The sequence below is a fragment of the Urocitellus parryii genome, chromosome 5, assembly GCF_045843805.1.
Source record: "Urocitellus parryii isolate mUroPar1 chromosome 5, mUroPar1.hap1, whole genome shotgun sequence".
NCBI lineage: Eukaryota > Metazoa > Chordata > Mammalia > Rodentia > Sciuridae > Urocitellus > Urocitellus parryii.
Genome location: NC_135535.1, coordinates 130950173 through 130964565, shown reverse-complemented (window position 1 = coordinate 130964565; position 14393 = coordinate 130950173). Strand labels below are relative to the sequence as shown.

Genomic DNA, 14393 nt, shown 5'->3' with positions numbered 1-14393 from the left:
CTTAGTGAATATGATACTTGAAATTTTAGCCAGAGCAATTAGGTTAAGGGAAGGAAATAAAAAGGATATGAATAAGAAAGAAGGAAGCCAAATTATCCCTGATTTTTGTTTTGTTTTGATTTTGTTTTCTTTGGGTACTAGAGATTGAATGCAGGGGCACTTTAACACTGAGCTAATCCCCAATCCTTTTTTATTTTTTTTACGTTGAGACAGGGACTAAGTTGCTGAGGCTGGCCTTGAACTTGCAATTCTCCTGCCTCAGCCTCCCAGGTCAATGGGATTACAGGCATGTGCCACCATGTTTGACATCCCTGTTTAGATATGATTCTATATTCAGAAAACGCTCTTAAAGACTCCACCAGTCAGGCATAGTGGCACACACCTGTAATCCCAGCAGCAAAGGAGGCTGAGGCAGGATGACCACAAGTTCAAAGTTAGCCTCAGCAACTTAGTGAGACTCTCAACAACTTAGTAAGACCCTGTGTAAAAATTTTAAATTTTTTTTAAAAAGGACCTAGGGCTGGGAACATAGCTCATTTTGTAGAGTGCTTGCCTAGCATGTACAAGGCCCTGGGTTCAATTCCCAGCACCACAAAACACAGGGGGGAGGGGGTGCCTGAATGTTGCTCAGTGATAAAGCACCCCTGTTACCAAAATAAAGAATAAAAATAAAACAGACTCCTCCAAAAGATACAAATTTAGCACAGCAGGGGGACAGAAATCAACAAACAAAATCAGCAGCTTTTCTATACACCCATAATGAATTCACTGAGTAAAAAAACAAAGAAAACAATCCCATTTGCAACATCATCAAAAAATAAAATACCCAGGAATAAACCTATCCAAGGAGATGAAGAAATGAACATAAAAAAACCATAAAGAAAATGAAATCGATAAAATTGATAAAAAACCATGAAGAAAGAAATAGAAGAAGACCTCCCATATTCATGGATTGGAATAATAAATATTATCAAAATAACCAAATTACTGAAAGCAATCTACAGATTCAATGCAATCCCCACCAAAATACCAACAAACTTTCTTCACAGAAGTAGAAAACAAATCCTGAAATTCATATGAAAGCACAAAAAACGTTGAATAGTCAAAGCAATCGAGAGCAAAAACAGCAATGCTGGAGGCATCACAGTACCTGATTTCAAAATATACTATAGAGGCACACTTACAAAAACAGCATGGGGGCTGGGGATGTGGCTCAAGCGGTAGCGCGCTCGCCTGGCATGCGTGCGGCCCGGGTTCGATCCTCAGCACCACATACCAACAAAGATGTTGTGTCCGCCGAGAACTAAAAAATAAATATTAAAAATTCTCTCTCTCTCTCTCCTCTCTCACTCTCTCTTTAAAAAAAAAACCAGCATGGTATTGAAATACAAATATATAAACCAATGGAACAGAACAAAGGATCTAGAATGAAACCCACTATCTACAACCACCTGATCCTGACAAGGGTGCCAAAAACATACATTGGAGATTCAAAATCCGGTGCTGGAAAAACTGAAAAACCACATGTAGAAGTTTGAAATTGGACCATTATTTCTCTCTCAGTACAAAAATCAACTCCAAATGGATCTAAGATCTTAATATAAGATCTAAAACAACTATTATAAGAAAACAGAGGAAACACTCCAATATATTGGTACTGGCAGTGATTTCCTAAATAGAACCCCAATAGCTCAGGATAAAAAGCAAGAATTCATAAGTGAGATTACACCAAATTAAAAAGCTTCTGGCAGCAAAAAATAAAAATGAAGAGAAATAAAAATAAAATGAAGAGAAAACCTACAGATTGAGATAAATCTTTGCCAGCTATTCCTCTGACAGAGGACTAATATCAAGAATATATAAAAACTCAAAAAAGAAATGGTAACCATGGTGCCCAACTATAATCCCAGCTACCTGGGAGGCTGAGGCAGAAGAATCACAAGTTCAAGGCCAGCCTCAGTGATTTAGTGAGGCCCTCTAAAACTAAAAAATTCTCTCAAAATCTAAAAAATAAAAAGCTAGGAATGTAGCTCAGTGGTAGAGTGTCCCTGGGTTCAATCCCCAGCACTGTTAAAAAATTTTTTTAAAAAGCAGAAAAAAATGAAAAAAAAAGCAAACTCAAGCCAGGCATGGTGGTAGGTGCAAGCCTGTAGTCCCAGCAACTTGGGAGACTGAGGCAGGAAGATTCCAAGTTCAAAGTCAGCCTCAGCAACTTAGAGAGGCTTTAAGCAACTTAGTGAGATCCAGTCTCAAATTTAAAAAAAAATAAAAGGGATGGGTATGTGGCTCAGTGGTTAAGTGTCCCTGGCCAAAAAAAAAAAAAAAAAAACACCCAAACCAAACCTCAAAAAAAGTGAACAAATGAACATGCAATTCAATCAGTAAACGGTCAAATGATCTGAATAGATATTTCTCTAAAAAAGTACAAATATGCAACAAACATGAAAAATGCTCGACATCTTTAGACAATAAGAAAATGCAAATCAAAGCTTCATCAAGAGTCCATCTCATCCCAGTCAGAATGGCTATCAGAAAAAGAGCAAAAAATAACAAATGAACTTTGGAGAAAAAGGAAAACTTATACACTATTAGAATACATATTAATACAGCCACTATGGAAAAAAGTATTGAAGTTCCTCAAAATCAAAAATAGATCTATCATGTGATCCAGCTATACTACTCCTGGATATATATCCAAAGGAAATGAAGTTAGAATACAAATTAGATACCTGCATACCCATGCTTCTTACAGCAATATTCACAATTGCCACAACAAAATCAGTATAGGTACCCATGAACAGAATGTACTTTTAAAAAGTGTATATTTTAATTGCACATGTGTGGCACATGCACACACACACAAACACACAATAGAGTTTTACTCAGCCATAAAGAAGAATAAAGTCATGTCATTTACAGTAAAATGAATGGAACTGAAGTTTATCATGCTGAGCAAAATTAGCCATACACATTAAGTTAAGGATCACATGTTTTTTTCCTCATATGTGGAAACTCTTCAAAAAAAGAGACCTGAAAATAGAAGACAGTCTATTAAGGAAAAGAAAGGGATACAGGAAGAGGAGAAATGAGGTCAGGGGAGAGAGGAAAGGGCAGAAGAGGGTAGTAGGGAAAGTGAATACAATCTAAGCATAATACATGCACAAGTAGAAATGTCACAGTGAAACCCATTAATTTGTACTATTAATATTATGTATTAACGATAATTTTTAAAAAGTGTTAAGAACAATAAAAAGAGATTAAGGAACTATTCCATATTAAAGGACACTAAGAAATATAATAGCTGAATTCTGAGTGATTCTGGATTATTTACTGTATGGGGAAAATAAAAGAGCAATATTATAGGGAGAACTGGTAGATATTGCAATATGGATTGTGAGTTAAATAACAACACAGAACCAATTACCAATAAATTTCACTGGCAGGGTGCTTGCCTAGCATGTGTGAGGCCCTGGATTTAATCTCTAGCACTTGGGGGGAAAATTATAAAGCATATTTTTAAAGCATTAACAATCCAAAAGATTCATGGGAAATGAGCATTTACAGTCAATTCACAAAATAAGCTAATAAACATTTAGGAAAAAGAAAAACAAGAAGTCAACTTTGCTAATAACCAGGCAAATAAAGATAACAATGAGATGTATTTTTTCCACCTGTTTTCTTTTTAAAAAACATCAACTGGTAAGTTGTCCCTAAAATGGCCACTCAACACTTTGTTAGTAGGAGTGTTAATTGGAAACTTTCAAGAAAGCAACTCATAAAAATGAATCAAAGCTTTAAAAATATCCTCACTCTTCTAGTTCATACTATCCAAAAGAAATAATCTCAACCATAGATTGAAATGTATGCCCAAAGATATTCATCAAAGGATATTTGCAGAAGCAAAATTCTTTAAAGTAATCCACATATTAAATAAAGAGAAATGGTGAAGTCAACTACACTGTAACCACAAAATACAATAGTCAGTCACTAAAATAGATTAAAATGGGAAATATGATGCAATAAACATTAAGAAAATAGAGTTTACAAAAGGAAGCATTTAATATAGACTTAACTACACAACTCATAAACCCCAGAACAGAAGTACTAAAAGCAAACAGTGACTGAATGTAAATACAAACTGTAAGTTGAACACCTGTGCCAGTCTCCAGATTGTTTCTAAGATCTTACTTACTTACCCCTTCCTACCTGTTGCACCAACTCAAAACAGAGCAAACATTCCTTACATGGTGGTGTCCTTCTCCATCTGCCTGTTTACTCCCTTGGTACTTGAGGGCATGGCACTATCTCCTGCTACACTCAGTAAACATTTGCTGCTTCATATTTACAAACTCCCACCTCTTTTCATACATGTAAAAGAAGTGACTCTAGCTACTAAAGTTACCACAAACTGAAACCTAAATTAATATGCAGTTTCACTTTTCATTCCTTCTTTCAAGTAAAAACCTTAAAGAGAAAACATCTTCAGATCTCTTTCCTAACCTGAGGCTTAAAGTAGGGAGGCAAAACAAAGACTCCACATACCTGATTCCTAGGACCACAAACGTTGTCCGCTTACTTCTATGCCAAAAGACATTTACTTTAACAGTTTAATCATTAGCTCCCACCCACAAACACACCCATCTGTGCCTTGCAGAACTCAACCACTACACCGGGCCACACCTCACTCTAGTTTTGCCCTATTCCCCACTGATGCGGCCTTCCACTTGGCCACTTTCCACCTAATTAGCTGAACAGAGCACCGGCAGGGGAGAGAAGATTGTAAGCAAGGCTGGGAACACAGAGAAACCAGACAGGAGTAGGATTACCTAAATGTGGCAGAAGGCCATCTGAGAGGCATCCATAAGTCAGTGGCCCTAAATAGCAGCAATTTTTCACCACAGAGTTTTTGGCAGTGTTTTGAAAAATACTTTTTGTTGCCCAGTATTGGAAGTGCTACTAGCATCTGGTAGATAGAGGCCTGGTTTCATACCAAACATCCTACAAAGCACAGGACAGCTCCCCACAACAAATAATTATTCAACCTCAAATGTTACAACCTTAACAATACTGTTAAGGTTGAGAAACCTTAACAGTTACAAGGTTACAACCTTAATAATACTGTTAAGGTTGAGAAACTTTGCCATAAATTGATGTATCCACTAGTGCAATGAATTCTAATCCCAATTCATCAGGAACAAGATCCTCAGTGGGTAAAGGAAACTTGAGTTAGTTTAAGAAATATAAACAAACATACACAACCTTCTCAAATCAGAAAAGTGTTCCTTTGGTGACCAAAATTCTACCTCAGGCATCAGGAAAGAAAGCATTATAATTTAAGAAAACTATTAAGAATGCCTGTTTCCCAAAGCTTTGGTCCCCTACATATCATGTATTTCTGCAAAGACTGCTTCACAGCAGCAACTGTAAGAAGATAATACTATCAAAATTGCCCAGACGGGTAAACACCTTCAGAGAAGCTGGCAGAGCACCCACAGAGTAGATGACAAATTTAGCTGTGTATCTCAATAGGACCTAAGAATTCAAACTCAGAGTGTACCACGCAACTTAAGAGAAAAGTGGTAAGCTCTCAAAGAACACTCAAAAAGAATAATTGTGCTGCTTTCCTAGATGAATCATCAAATACTACACAAGATTTAAGCAACATTTTCAAAATTATTTCAAAATTTATTTTGGCTGAAGCCAAAATAAATATATAAATTTCAGATAAAAATAGAATTTAATGTAAGAGTCATCACTACTATAATTTAGTTTAAAATAGAACCACCAGGTCACACCAAAATAAGTTTTTCTCAGTTTTTCACTGTAGCTCAGTGGCAGAGCACTTGCCTAGCATGTGTGGGGCAGTGGGTTCGATCCTCAGCACCAAATTAAAAAATAATAATAAAATTTAAAAACAAATAAAATAAAGACATTCTGTCCGTCTACAACTACAAAAAAAGAATTTTAAAAAATAAGTTTTTCTCCATTATTTTAACAATTTTGTCATGCATGATTCCTGCCCATGGGAGGCCAGAAGGTTGGAGAAGTCATCCAGTGCCATCCCTAAATGTGACTTCAACAACTTTAACCTGTCTCTAAAGTCTCATTAACCTGTTTGACCTTGACCTTTGTCATTTCAGTATAAGAGAATACCCACCATTTAAGGTCCATTTTAACACTGGACAGGAATAACCATTAAAAATTCATCCATTATGCTGAATCAAGAGTGCATGTCTGGGGCTGAGGTTGTGGTTCAGTGGCACAGTGCTTGCCTAACTCTTGCCCTCAGAATAATACCACGTTGGATAACAAGATGCCATATAAATCAGGAACACTGGTGCACACCTGTCATCCCAGCTACTGGGCAGGAGGAGGAGGCAGGAAGATTGCAAACATGAGGCCAGCCTCAGAAACTTAGTGAAACCCTCAGCAACTTAGGGAGACCCGGAATCAAAATAAAAAATAAAAAGGGCTGGAAATGGAGCCCAGTGATAAAACACCATGGGTTCAATTCACAGTACCAAAACCAAACACACAACATGAGAGGATGGGGGTATACTCCAGTAGTAGAGCACAAGCTTAACATGCTTAAGGCCCTAGGTTCAATCTCCAGCACCAAAAAAAAACCACCATCAGATACTACTTCACAGCCACCAGTTAATAAAAACATGTGAAACATTGGGTTCAATCATCAGCACCACATATAAATAAATCAAATCAAATAAAGATCTATCGACCACTAAAAAAAAAAAAAAAATACTAAACAAAAGGGAGAGTGCATGCCTTCCCAGAAGCTCAGGAGGCTGAAGCAGGAAGATCACGAGTTCAAAGCCAGCCTCAGCAATTTAATGAGGTCCTAAGCAACTCAATGAGACCCTGTCTATAAATAAAATATTAAAAAGGGGCTGGGGATGTTGCTCAGGGGTTAAGGTCCCTGGGTTCAATCCCTGGTACATAAAAAAGTGCATGTCTTTAAACCACAGGTTTTAGTTTAAATCATGTGAAACAAGTCTTATTATTCTAGATGTATCAGCCCTTAAAGTTTTTCTCAAATTACCCTGCCCTCACTCCCCAATCCAAGCCTTTTCATTCTCCAGGTTTTAAAATGTATTCTCCTCATCAACTGTGTTATAGTTAGCTCTTTAAGGTATTATACAATTAAGACTCAATGGAAGGCAAAAAACAGGAGAATAAAAAGGAATCTTAGTAACCAACAGTTCACACCCCATCTCACTTTTATAAATGAGTAACTAAGGCAGAGAAAAGACTCTCTGATGGAGGTTAAGCTGTTACTCAGGAAAGTTGGAGAAGAAACTCAGGCTTCCTAACTCTTGCCCTCAGAATAATACCAAGTTGGATAACAAGATGCCATGTAAATCACTGGTGCACATCTGTCATCCCAGCTACTGGGCAGGAAGAGGAGGAGGCAGGAGGATTGCAAACATGAGGCCAACCTCAGAAACTTAGTGAAACCCTCAGCAACTTAGGGAAACCCGAAATCAAAATAAAAAATAAAAGGGCTGGGGCTGGAGCCCAGTGATAAAACACTATGGAGTTCAATTCACAGTACCAAAATCAAATACACACCATGAGGGGATGGGGGTATAGTCCAATAGTAGAGCACAAGCTTAGCATGCTTAAGGCCCTAGGTTCAATCTCCAACACCAAAAAAAAAACCACCATCAGATGGTACTTCACAGCCACCAGTTAATAAAAACTTAAATATCTGACAACATTAAGTGCTAGCAATGACATGGAACAAGAACTAACATACTATTGATAAAAATTCATATTAGCAAAATCACTATGAAAAATTTAAACAGTGCAACAGACAGAAATCTAAAGCTATTCCCCGAAGATTCCTAGCCTGGTTATTCAATCAAACGTTAACCTGGGTACAATTGTGAAGTGACTATACAGATAAAATACAAATAGTAAACTATATCATCCAGGTGGGCACAAGCTAATCACAGAATAATACCAAGTTGCCCTCAGAATAATGCCAATAATATCAATAAGCCCTGTTAACAGCAGACAATTATCTTCAGCTAGGGGAGGAGAAAGAGATGAGGTAGGATGGGCAATCTAGTAGCTCAGTGGTAGAGTGCATGTTTAGCATGTGTGAGACCCTGGGTTTTAACTCCAGCACACAAAAATAGAAAAGAAAAAAGAAGGTTAAGACATTCAAAGCATGAGAAGCAAACAACCAATTGCTGGCTCTGAAGATAAACTAATGAAAGAGGCCACAGGGCAAGGAATATGAGTGGCTTCCAGAAGCTGAGAATAACCACCAGTTAACATCCAGTTAACCTCAGTCCTACAATCACAAAGAACTGAACTATAAATAAGCTTGGGAGTAGATTCATCTCCAGAGTTTCTATAAAAGAATACAGTCCTACCAACTAGATCTCAGTCTTATAAAACCCACAGCAGATAATCCAGACAAGTCTACCACACTTCTGACCTCTAGAAGTATGAGACTATGAATTTGTGTTGTCTGAAGCCTCTGAATTTGGGGCAATTTGTTAGGCAAAGTACAGTAGTGCACACCTGTAACCTGTAGTCCCAGTTATTCCAGAGACTGAAGCGGGAACTTTTTTTGGGTGGCGGAGGGCAGTACTGGGGATTGAACCTATAGCACTAGGCAAGTGCTCTACCACTAAGCTACACCCCAGCCCCAGAAGGTTCTCTGAGTCTAGGAGTTCAGGGCAAGCCTAGACAAGATAGCAGGACCCATCTCAGAAAAACAAAAACACAGATAACCAACACTTGCAGAAAAATTGAAGAAATGTATTAACCTACAACCTAGAAGCTAGACATCCGACTAGATGAGACTCTTGTCTCAGTGGCCTGAGTGTACCAGAAGACAAGCACAAGAGTGTTTTCACATCACCAAGCTCCTAAATGAAACTGAGTATAGCAAAAACAAGATTGGTAACAGATAAAATATAAAATGTTATACTGATTGTTTTACATATTCACAGTGAGTAGAATCAGAAGGCATAAGAACTTCCTCAAAGATTATTTATAACAGAACAGTGTACTGCTTTAGAAAATGTGCTGAAGTTAATCACGTACCTGAAGAATAGGTAGAGTTGGAAAGTTTAAGGTTTTTTTTTTTAAAGTCATTTCAAGACTCAAATTTATATTGTTTTCAGAAACTTTAGCATAATTTTTATTTGCTTTCAGATATTTTAAACAATTTACAACCAAAAATATAAACATAAAAACAAATTAGGGGGCTGGGGTTGTAGCAGTGGTATAGCACAAGCTTAGCATGTGTGAAGCACTTGGTTCAAGCCTCAGCACCACATAAAAATAAATAAAAGTACTGTGTCCATCTTCATCAAAAAATTTAAAAAGTTAGGGAACTATGCACTGCTCTTAATTTTAAAAAATCCTGATAATGAATTTTGCCTACCTATAACCTATAATATTCTATTTGTGAAATAGCGTATTATTTTCTTCTAAACTGAGTTTTCTCAAAATCCAAGTTGTTGTGCTTAGGGGTTTCAAGATTTAAATAAAAGGTGGTTGTTGGTGGTCCCATCAGGCTGAGGCAGGAGGACCTACAACCCAGGAGTTCAAGGATAACTTGGACAATATGGTGAGACCCCGCCTCAAAAGAAATTAGTAAAAGGGCATGTTCACATTATTCTACAACTCTTCTGATTTTAGTTCATATACTTTTTCAGGGTGCATGCTTTTCACAGGATATGTCCTAATCTCTCCACTCCATTCTGTGCCTGAACAATTAAGTCAGCAATGAGGCATGAGATCTCACTATTAGAATGAAAAAACCCACTAGGACTGGATTGCAAGAAAAGATAGGAAAAGTAAGGTATTTACTGGAAATGCTGAGGCCCCTTTCCTGTAATATAAGAGATTCAGCAATTGTCTAACTGCATCACATACAAATGAAAGCAAGAGAAAACAACCACACATTCAAAAATTCCACCTTCCACCAGGCTGGTGACCCATACCTGTAATCCCAGTGGCTCAGGAGGCTAAGGCAGGAGGATCGCAAGTTTGATGCCAGCCTCAATAACTCAGCGATGCCCAAAGCAACTTAGAGAGGCACTGTCTCAAAATAAAAAAAAAAAAAGGGGATGTGGCTCATTGGTTAAATGCCCCTGGGTTCAATCCCTGATACCAAAAAAAAAAAAAAAAAAAAAAAAAAAAAAAAAAAATTCACCTTCTGACTGCATCAAATTGACACACAAAACATTTCCACAACGAGGTATAAAAAGTCCAGTTTCAATTTTGGGGCCCCTCCAAATACGGTTCTTTGTAAAAGAAGGTTCCGTTGCATTAAAGAAATATGAAAATAACAACATAAGCCTTTAAGACTCTCCCTAATAAGTTTTCTATTTAAAATTTCATCTACAAGGGCGAAGATCCAAATTTAAAGGGAAATGAAAAGCAACTTAAAAAAAAAAAAAAAAAAAAAAAAACCTACCTAATGCTTTCCCTGGGTGAAGCGGCTCTCTCTTGAAATCCCGTCAGACATGGAAGGTCCTACAGAGCACTAGTCAAGTCTAACCATCCCAAAAATGTGGAAACTGGCCGAAGAAGAGCGCTGACTTACCCACGGTCTCACAGCCCGTCAGGGGCAGGACAACTCCAGGCCTTCAACGCCACACGCCCTGGCAATCCAAGCTCGGGCTGGCCTCAAGCGCAGACCCGAGTCCCGAGCCGGAAGGGCTAACCGCCCAGGGTCGCGCTGCCTCTCCAGGGTATGCGCGCCTGGCCCCCGACCCCGGGGCAGAGAAGCGCGCGTGAGGGGCCGACTCTGCCCGCCACCTGTCGCAGACCGGCGTCAGACGGCCACACCCCCTGCCCGGGCCTGGGACACGGGCCGCCTCCTTGGTGGCGGGCGGCTGTGACTGTGAACCGCGTGGGAGACCCGGGTCTGGAAGCCGCAGAAGCCACCTCAGGTGGGCGCTGAGATTGAGGCGCCGCCCCCACCGCCAGCCTGCAGTTCGCGGGAGAGCCGGCCGCAGACGCCTGTTTACACTCCTCTGTGGGAGGACGCTGGCTGACCCGTCACGTGACACGTGCGTCACGTGCCCGCCCGAGGCGATGGGCGGGGTGGAAGGGGAGAGGCGTTGCCCCGGCAACTGTGGCGCTGGGGGGCGGGGAGCGACGGCGCCGCTGACCCTCCACCTGGAGCAACCACCCGGACAGAAAGAGGAAGGACCACCCCAGCCCTGGCTCTGTCCTTTAGAGACCCTGGGCCTGACTGCATCTGTTATTAGCATTTTGGAAGAAGAGAATTCGTTCAGTCAACATGATGTGCTTGGTGGAAAGAAATAGAAACTTTCTTACCAGAGCTAGCAAATGAAAGGGGGAGCCAGGAAATAATGACAATGGTTTTGTTTGCCTCAACGAACAGATTTTTGCCTGCTTTCACTCCTTCATCTATGGTGGAAGGCTGATGCCCACAGCTCACCCCTTTCAGCCCGAGAAAGGTGGGGTGTGTATTGATCTCCAACTTGTTATAATTTCAGTTTCTTGGGGATTTGTCTTTGTGTAAATAGAAATATCTAAATAAATATTTGATTCAGCTTTTGCCCACATTAAACTTCCCTGATTATACATCTCTGTACCTTTAGTGACTGTTTCTACAAACTCCAGTTTTCATAGATCAAACTTCGTAGAAGTTTCGACTACTGCCAATTTTACTCCTTGTTTTAAATTGCACGAAAGACTTTGCATAATTTCTTAGTAAATTCGTGATTTGTAAGCAAATCCCCACAAATATCCCAGAATTGTTTTTGTTTTGGTTTGGTTTTGTTTGTTTTGTTTTGTTTTCTCTTGGGTGATCTATTGAATGGCTTATCAAGTTCCTCCCCACAATTCTGATGACTTTGCATACTTGGCTATGTATAGAGCAAAATCTTAGGGTCAAAACAGTGGGTTTAAAATATCCTCCAGATAAGTATAACAAAGTCAAACCATCATTTCTATAACACAACTGGAATGCACCATAACCAAAAGTAGAAAATGAAATGAATTTTTTTCATACACATCTTTTTACTATGGAAAATAGGTTATCAAGGCCAGCTGTCACAACTTATGGACTCTTCTGGCACCAAGAGTTCCAAGAAGGCAGGATTAGTTTCTTCCACTGGTAAACTTTATGCCTAAACTATGGATGGTGAACAAAAAGTTTGATTGACTGATATTTAGATGTAGAATCCTGCCATTCTTCTGTAAAAAGTGGCAGAACCTTCATAGTTCCAGGGGCATCTGTGAGTCTTACAGAAGGACTGAGAAGTATTACTTATGCAGACAAGGCTAGAGTGATTCCAGTCTTAACCATTACTACCTAGGCATTTCACTTCAACTTTCTGAGCCTCTTTTCATTTATCCAAAAGAAAAATATCTGCTGGGTAGAGTGGTTCTGAGGTGAAATAAGACAATGCCTGCACAACACTAAAGTGCCCAAGAAGCCAGACCCAGTGGCTCATGCCGTAATCTCAGTGACTCTGGAGGTTGGGGCAGGAAGTTGAAAGTTTGAGGCCAGCCTCAGCAATTTAGACTCTCAGCAATTTGGCAAGACCCAATTTAGCTGAACTAAATAAATAAATAAAATTCTGGGGATATAGCTCAGTGGAGAGTACCTCTGGATTCAATCTCCAATACCAGAATTAATTAATTAATTAACAAACAAATAAAATTCCCTACACACACAGCATTCAGTAAATAGTAACCTATACAGTCTTTGGCAAGAAAGTAGTAGTATAAAAATTCAGAGTTCTGAGGGAAAGGAGTCTAACAGTTTGAATGTGTCCAAGTCCTGGGTCCAGATTCTTGTCACCTGGCCTACAGTTGAGGAAGAGATTGCCAACAAGAAAACAAAGAAAAAATGAGAAGAAGCCTTTGTGCTTTGAATATAAATCTGCCTTCCAGTAACAGAGTTACTCTTAGGTAACAAGGTATTCAGTACAAGAGGAGTACTGGCCTTAGCCGGGTGTAGTGGCAAATGTCTGTAATCCCAGTGACTCAGGAGGCTGAGGCAGGAGACTCACAAGTTCAAAGCTTAGCCTCAGCAATATAGTAAGGCCCCAAGCAACTTAATGAGACCCTGTCTCAAAATAAAAATTTTAAAATGGCTGGGGATGTTGCTCAGTGGTTAGGTATCCCTGGATTCAATCCCCAGTCCATTAAAAAAAGGAATACTAGCCTTTCAGGAAAAGATTAGTAGGTACAAAGTTTCCAAATCCTTTCTATTTGTGCTCTTGGGGAATCCTAACACATTGTCCTTCCATAACTTATACCACATAAAGAAATTGCCTTCTTCTAATATTTGTGGGATATGGGGGTGATATTCTAAAAAAAAAGTCAGGCTTCAGCCAAGTGGCCAGTGATACCCTGAGAATCAGTTATACCCAAATGGTTAAACATATAAACTGTGTTCTAGAGTTTTAGTTATGGTTTCATTGTTAACCACAAAATGCATAGTTATGTATGACATGATACACTGGGAAGTATACAACTCAAATGGCATTTTATCTAAAACAGTAATATATATATTAGTGTTCCAACTGATATGATGAATGTAAGAAATAATAGAGAACTTGCAAACAAATGAAGAGATGAATACTAACCTGCTATGATATTACAAAGCTATGATGTGGTACAGACAATGTTGAATTCAATTTTCCTGATTCCAAGTCTATAGTCAGCTTTCGATCACTATAACAAGAGAACTTATACCTGAGAACTTATAAAAGTCTTATTTTGGTTCATGGTTCTGGAGGATCCAGTACAAGATCAGGACATGAGGTGAAGGGAGAGCTTTGGTCTTCCGACAAGGTAATACATCATAGTGAGACCATATGGCAGAGCAAAATCCTACTTACATCATAAAAGCAGAGTGGTGGAGGAAGAGGAAGGGGCTGAAGTCATACAATCCCCTTTAAGGACATGCCTATAAAAACCTAAAGACTTCCCACAAGGCTCCACCTCTTGAAGTTTCCACTAAATCCCAGTAGAAACACCTGGTATCAAATCTTTAACACATGGGCCTTTGGAGGACACATCTAAACCATAACAAAGTCTAACTGCCTTTTATTTTTTATTAATATCCATGAATATATGACTTTTATCCTGTTTATTATTTCTTTGTTTTTTACTTCCCACACTGACAACAATCTTGTTTCACTTAGTATTTAGTATGCTTTTCAAAGGTAGAGCCAGTAGGATTTACAGATTAGATGTGGATATGAAAGACCAAAGTGAAGTTTGAGGTTTTTGGCCTATACAACCAAAAGAATCAAATTGTGGAAATGATTATGTTTAATTTAGGGGTTATGTTTTATTAGGGATAGGGGAACAGGATCCATAATTTGATTTAAATTTGACATGTTACTTGGACATTCAAATGA

General features: G+C 38.9%; 1 protein-coding gene across 5 annotated transcripts in view; it reads right to left on the bottom strand.

Moving 5' to 3' along the window:
• Marchf8 (membrane associated ring-CH-type finger 8) overlaps positions 1 to 11028 on the bottom strand; it is a 128517-nt gene extending 117489 nt beyond the window's left edge. For 2 of the 5 annotated variants that reach the window (XM_077798573.1, XM_077798568.1), the window contains exon 1: positions 10589 to 11028. The gene's annotated coding sequence lies outside the window, so the exon portion shown is untranslated. Of the gene's footprint in view, positions 1 to 4196; positions 4225 to 4542; positions 4668 to 9983; positions 10081 to 10588 lie in introns of those variants that run through there. The other 3 variants (XM_077798569.1, XM_077798570.1, XM_077798571.1) reach the window with 3 other exon arrangements.
• Between the last annotated feature and the right edge of the window lie 3365 nt (positions 11029 to 14393).